Source organism: Petaurus breviceps, unplaced genomic scaffold, assembly GCF_028583685.1.
Source record: "Petaurus breviceps papuanus isolate PSGF00001 unplaced genomic scaffold, PetGlider_PUasm1.0 118, whole genome shotgun sequence".
NCBI classification, from domain to species: Eukaryota; Metazoa; Chordata; class Mammalia; order Diprotodontia; family Petauridae; genus Petaurus; species Petaurus breviceps.
This window is the reverse complement of record NW_027185616.1, coordinates 4,674,685-4,681,836: the sequence shown is the minus strand read 5'-3', so window position 1 is coordinate 4,681,836 and position 7,152 is coordinate 4,674,685. Positions and strand designations below refer to the sequence as shown.

The following is a 7,152-nucleotide window of genomic DNA, read 5'->3' as shown; positions in this document are numbered from 1 at the left end:
TGTGTGTGTGTGTGTGTGTGTGTGTGTGTGTGTGTGTGTGTGTGTGTTATGGGGAATAGATCCTAGCTTTGGGGTGTGGAGAGGGGAGGGAGAGGGTCCTTTAAAATGAGTCTGAGTTTCTACAAATCATGAATTTGCTCCACTGAAAGTATTATAATACACACTGTCCCTCACACCTCTTCTCCCTTCTAGATGAAATGGAGATGAAATACTGGGGATGGATGGGGGACTAAGTGCCAGAGGAGACTAAATAATGCCCAAGCTCAAATCTGTCTGCCAGCTGTGGAAAAAGAAGTTTGTACCGTCAAAGAAAAATAACCGGTCTACTAAATGTGCTATGGGATCCACACTAGAAATTCAGACTTTTAGAGCTGAAAAGGACCTTGGAGAGCTGTCTTAGGCTAAGCCCTTCCTAAGGAAATGAACTTGCTCATGGTTATACAACTAGTTGCAGACAGAAAGAAATAACAGAACCCAGTTCTATTCACTAATACTTAATAATAATAATAATAATAGCTAACATTTATATAGTGCTTACTATGTGTCAGATAGTTTACCATTATTATCTCATTTAATCCTTACTACAATCCTGGGAGATAGATGGTATTATTATCTACATTTTGGAGATGAAGAAATTGAGGCAAACAGAGGTAAAGTGACTTGCCCAGGGTCACATGGTAGTAAGTGTCTGAGGCTAGATTTGAACTTAGGTCTTCCTGACTCTAGAACTGATGTTCTATCTACTATACTACCTAACTGCTCTAGACTTGCCCTACCAGTCTAGGGTGCTTTGTGTTACTACCATGTTGCTTTCCTTCTTTAATTTATGTTGATTTAGTGCCCACAGTGTGGGGTTATTGAGAATTCTACCCACCATTCTATAATTAAGAACATATTTCACAAAAGGGGAAACTGGGGCATTGAGGGGGTTTGCTCCACACAGCATACTGCAGTATTTTAGTCACAGAATAACTGAAACCAAGGGCATAGAATAAGTGTGGTGTTCTCTGACGATAGGAGAGACATTCATCTGCTTGGGGATAGAGTGGAGAAGAAATGATTGTAAATATTAGTAGGGGAAGAGACTGTTAGCTCCCATCAGAATGATGACAATGCATTGGTCAGTCCAGGAGTATAGGGGCATTTATTTTATTTTTTTATTTTAAATTTATATACCTTGCCTCTTGCCCAAAGAGCATTTCCATATTGGAACATAAAAAAAGATTGTCCATGATTCTCCATTTCATATTGCTTTAACAAAGAAGTATATTAGAAATTGTACACATTACTTTTAAAATTGTCTTCCTTATTTGTGCTTCCTTCTGAACTTCTATTTCCTTTTGTGCATTTAAAAATGTTTCAATGGCCCTCTTTTTTGGTCATCAGTGTCACTAATCCTTTCTCCCCTCTTCTTTAAACACTGAGAGGAAAAAAAACCTGCCTCATAATTAAAAAAGCATTGCCAAGCAAAACAAATCTGCACAGTGACCATGTGCAAAAAAATGTATGTCTCTCTTTTTTTTTTTTTTAAAGCAATTGGGGTTAAGTAACTTGCTCAAGGTTACACGGCCAGGTGTTTCTGGGTGGGTCCTAAGTGTCTGAGCCCGGGATTCGATCTCCAGGTCTTCTCAACACCGGAGCCAGTGCTCTTACTCACTGTGCCACCTGGCCGCCCCTAAAATGTATGTCTCTTTCACATTATGAGTTCATCATCTTTGTCAGGAAATGGGTAAAATGTTTCATTATAGGTCTGGTAATGGTTGGTCATTGCACTGATAATGTTCTTGAGTCTTTCAAAAAATGTTCCCCCTTTATTATATTGTCCTTGTTTAAATTGCCTTCCTTTTTGCTCATTTCATTCTGTATTTGTTCATGCTACTGAGGATTCTCTGCATTTGTCTCTTTCATCATTCTTCATTGCACAATCATACTCCATTACACCCATATATCAGAGTTTGTTCAGCCATTCCCCAACTGATGGATACCCCCTTAATTCTAGTTCTTTGATTCCCTCCCTTTTAGTCTCCCTTTAAGGATTAAGAAGCTTGTTTTGCTTGGGACTATTCCCTCCCCAATATTTATATATAATCTTTATACTTTTCCATCCCTCTTATTTCCCTATTGAGTTTGATGTATTTCTACATCACATTTTGTATGTGTCTGTTCAGTCCTCCTTTTTCCATTTCATATAAAAGTGAAGATTGTTCAGTGTCTCCTCCCTTTCCTTCATGTCTATATACTTTTTTCATTCCAGTTCTGAGAAGCAGCAAATTTTACCCCCTTCTTCCTCCACTTTACTTTTTCTCCTTATTCTCTTAAATCACCATACAGGAAGAATTCACCCCACAAGTTCTCTGTTTTCTTATTTAACTCCCTCAAAGGCCCTAAAATATGTTCTGAAATGACACTTGTTTCTTTTCAGAAAGTAATTATTAGAATATTAGCACTGCATCATCATATAGCCCCTTCCAGCTGTTCAAATTTACTTGTCTTTCTAAATTTCTTTGAACTCTTGTGTTTGTATTTTAAAGTTTTTACTCAGCTCTAATCTTTATATAGACCAGAAAGTCTCTGTTGAAAGTCCTATATTCAATTAAAGGTCAATTTCCAGGGGTGGCTAGGTGGCACCAGCTCTGGAGTCAGGGGACCTGAATTCAAATCTGGCCTTAGACACTTAACACTTACTAGCCATGTGACCTTGGGCAAGTCACTTAACCCCAAATGCCCTGCCTTCCCCCCTCCAAAAAGAAAGCAGAAAAAAAAGAAATCAATTTCTTATCTCCCTGCAAACCCAAACAAACTTGGCTTTTCAGGATGTTATTATTGATTGCAAATCTATATAGTTTGTTTTTTGTCACACTGCATTCCAAGATCTTCTCTTGTTTTTGATAGATGTTTCCAGGTCTTGTGTGATCCTGACTGTGGTTTCTTGGACTTTGAACTCTCTGTTTCTGTATGTTTAATGTATTTTTTTCTTTGATGTGGAAATTGTATTTTGGCTATGACATTTACTTTAATAGTATCAGGAAGTGAACATTGGGTTATTTCAATTTGCACCTTGCCCTCTGAATTTTAATAGATCTGGGCAGTTTTCATTTATGATTTCTTGAAATATAGTGTCTAGGTTTTTCTAATCTTATTTTTTCCGGAAGTCTTGGCTAGAAGTCCTGGCAACATTTGTAGTTCAGTACAAATAATTGTTGAATGCCTACTTTGTTTCTGGCATTATGTTAGATATTTGGGTGATAAGACAGTTCCTGCCTTTGAAAAACTTACAGTTTAATCAGGGAAGCAACACTGCCATATTTTCAAGCTTAATGCTATCGACTGAAATGTAAGCTATTATATTAGCTTTGTGTTTCTGTAGTCTCCTAGAATTTAAGTGCCTACTAGGTACCAGGTATCAGAGAGACAAAGACAATGAATGAAACTATTTTTACTCTCAAGAAACTTCAGTTCTAACGAGATGAGACTAACATTGACTTCACTGGTATAAGAAGTTCCCGATGGGGAAACTCCTGCCAATACAAATCAACACTTTTCTTGGGGACACAGAAATTATATTACTTGTCCAGGTTCACACAGTGGGGGTGATGTCAGAGGCAGGACCTGACCTTGTCTTGTCTTCCTGATTCCAAGGCCAATTCTTTATCCTCTATGCCATGCTGGCTCTGTCTTGTATAGAGTAGGCACTCTATACAAGTAGCTATACAAGTAGCACAAAAATAAATATTTGTTGAATTGAATTAAAGTAAAAGATATGTTCTCCTAGTTGGTCCTTGTCCTTCTTGAAAAAGATTAAAATGATACCACTATGTTCAGGTCAAGGTCCAGTGTGTCTGACTATGACTGATCAAACCAATATGAGCTTGGAAGTTTTTACCACAGATTGGGTACAGTAGTCTATGAACATTTGGAGTGGAAATATCTCCAAATTTGTGTATCTCATGTTCCTTTTGAGCTACTACAATTTTGCTTTGCTCATAGAGCACAGAGCCTTCTTTGATGCAGGCACGCCATATTGTGTGGTCTTGTGCCAATGTCTCCCGTATCTCACAACTTATGCCTAAGTTTTCAGAGAGACTTTCAGAGTGTCCTTGTATTACTTCTTCTGACCTCTGTGGGAATTCTCATAAAATAGTCTTTTAGGCAAGTATACATTTGGTATTGAACAACAGGTCCAGACCATCTCAGTTGTGCTCTCTGCAGTAGATTTTGAATGTTTGGCAGTTCAGCTGGAGAAAGGACCTCAGTGTCTGGTACCTTATCTTGCCAGGTGCTCTTTAGAATCTTCCTAAGACAATTCAAATGGAAATGGTTCAATTTTCTGGCATGGCACTGGTAGACTGTCCAGGTTTCATAGTCATACAACAATGAGGTCAGCACAATGGCTCTGTAGATTTTCATTTTGGTAGGCAATCTAATACCTCTTCTCTCCCACTCTCTCTTTCTTGATTTTCCTTTGGATTCTCCCAAATACTGAGCTAGCTCTGTCAATGTTTGCATCAACCTCATCTTCTATATGTACGTCCCTGGAAAGTATACCTCTAAGGTAAGTGAACTTATCCATAGCATTCAGAATTTCTCCATTTGTTGTAACTAACAGTTCCACACACATGCTGGCTAGTGGAGAACTGTTTTCTTGGTGTTGTTAGGCCAAAATTAGCACACACAGCAGAGAATCAAGCCATACTTTGTTGCATCTCAGCCTCAGAGGTTGCGTTGAGTGCATAATCATCTGCAATCAAACCATCATACACTAACTCTCCCTCCACTTTGGTCTTGGCTTGTAACCTTTTAAAGTTAAAATAACTTACCATCGGGGTAGTAGCTGACTTTGATGCTGATTTTGTCCTTGTTGAAGACATCTGACAACATTCTGAAAACTCCTAATGTTCTCCTAGTATTTTGAGGCAGGATAAGGTGCCTGTTACTTAATAAATGTTTGTTGATTGATTGGTAGGGGATGTCTTCTGCAATTCAGTGGGATCTGAAAATAATCTTTGCTTTTACATTGTTCCAGGGTGACGGAAGGAAACAGTTGTGTCCTGACACTGCTTGGGCTTTGACCTTGTCAATACAGGCTTGTCTAATTATTAGTCTTTTGATTTCTTTGTTGAAGAATCAAAGTCAGAACTAGGGGCACAAATTTCTGTAGAAGGGAAATTATATTGAAATTTCACTCAATGTTCTGTGCTTTTGAAAAATAATGATGCTAGGTCAAGAGGTTGCTTTAAGATCAGATGAAAATTCATGACTTATCTGAGAGTAGGAGCAGATTGTCTCTTCAAACTAATTTTCCTTAGTAAATCATCTCAGAGAAAGCTTCCCCCCAAATGTCATTTTCCAAAAGAAAGGTTATAAAATTTTACTTCAACTCCTTCACTATTTCAAAGTTATCCCTCTTGAATTCTAGGAATATTTTTATATCTCAGCTTTTTCCATGAAGCTAAAGAAGTCAGAAAGGAGAAGAACAGGCATCACAAGAAGTTATCACTTTTCAGTCTTCTGAAGTCATTGTGGGGAGGAGGAAACTCTATGAACAAAGCTTCTTTTTACTTCAGAGAATTCATCAGTGACAAGCAATCTACTGAGATGAAATGGCAAATAGTGAGTGCTGTTATACCTTATCATACCCCATAATCTATCTTACTACTCTCATTTTATTAAAGCATCTCAGTAAATGGTACTCAATAGGAACACTGGTCTGATGAATGGGGAGGGTATTCATTACACCACCTTTATTTCAATTAGGGCTGAAGGGAGAGGTGAAGTTTTTTGTCTAGGTTTAAGAAGCAGCTTCTGCTTGGGCAAATGACTATCTAGACTCAGCATTTGTCTTTTTATCGTTTTTCAAATGATCCCTGAGCATTTAAGGGGGCTGGAATGGAAGGTGGAATTACTGCTGACTGGGAAGGAAGAGTTCACTGAATCCTCATCCAGCTGGTTTGGGATATGACAGTGAAACTTTGAGGTGCTACACTGAGAGGAAGAATCTCAGATCAAATGTGATAATATGTGAAATGATGATTTGTAAGCTTTTAAGCTCTACAGAGTGTATCCCAAAACTTTTAAACTTGAATAGCACCGAGACTTTTGGGACAGCCCATAAAAATGCCAATCAGTTATCTTTATTACCAAGAAAGATTTTTAGTTTCACTTTGTAAAATGGAGTCAATAGTCAATCAAGTAATAAATTGACAACTATTTATTAAGCATCTACTATGTTCTGGATACTTTGCTAGGCTCTGGTGATGCAAAGACAAAAATGAAGTAGTCTCTGCCCTCAAGGCATTTACATAGTTTTTGGGAAAATTAAACAGCAAACATACATTAAATAGGTACATCAATAAGTAGGTAGGTGACTCAGTACACAGAGTCTTGGATTTGAAGTCAGGATGACCTGAGTGCCTCAGACACTTTTTAGTTGTGTGACCACTGGCAAGTCACTGTCATGATCATGGGAATTTGAAGATCTTGCATTGGCGCTACAGTCACTTAACCTCTTGCCCTCCGTTTCCTCACCTGCAAAATGGGGGTAATAATAAAAGCACCTTCCCCTTAGGGTTGTTGTGAAGATCAAATGAAATAAAATACATAAAGCTCTTTGAAAATCTCAAGATACTATGTAAATGGTAGCTATTATTAAGTATATGCAAAGTAAATAGAAAACACATGGACTTCAGTGGAATCTTTGCTCCAAAGATGGAAACATTTGGGAAAGCATCTATGTAGCTGTCAGTGTGTATACACTCCCAGACAGGCAGAACCCACCCAGTGTTTTAAACCCCAGTGATAGATTATCTATTCTATGCATTCACAACAGAATTGTAGGGACTGTAGAGAAAACCAGGGAGACCACACAATGCAGTGGAAGGCATGTTGTTTTTTGAGACAGAGGAACTGTTTCTCATCCTAACTTAGCTATTTGTTGCCTTTTGGTGGGACATTTTTGGTGGGTGACTTGACCTCTCTGGGCCTTCATTTCTTTACCTGTAAAATAATATGGAGGGGATTATATTAAGTGATCTCTTCGAAGGTCCCTTCCAGCTCCAAATTGTGATCCTATGACTCTTTCTTTTTTATGTCCCCAATTTACTAATGATTAGTGACTGCATTTACCCCTAGGTAATGGGCTAGTACTGGCCAAAA

The 7,152-nt window shown here is 38.1% G+C and overlaps 1 protein-coding gene across 2 annotated transcripts in view; it reads left to right on the top strand.

Annotated features, from left to right (window-relative positions):
* Positions 1–7,152, top strand: part of TMEM114 (transmembrane protein 114) — a 53,583-nt gene that overhangs the window by 1,304 nt on the left and 45,127 nt on the right. The gene's annotated exons all lie outside the window — the stretch shown is intronic.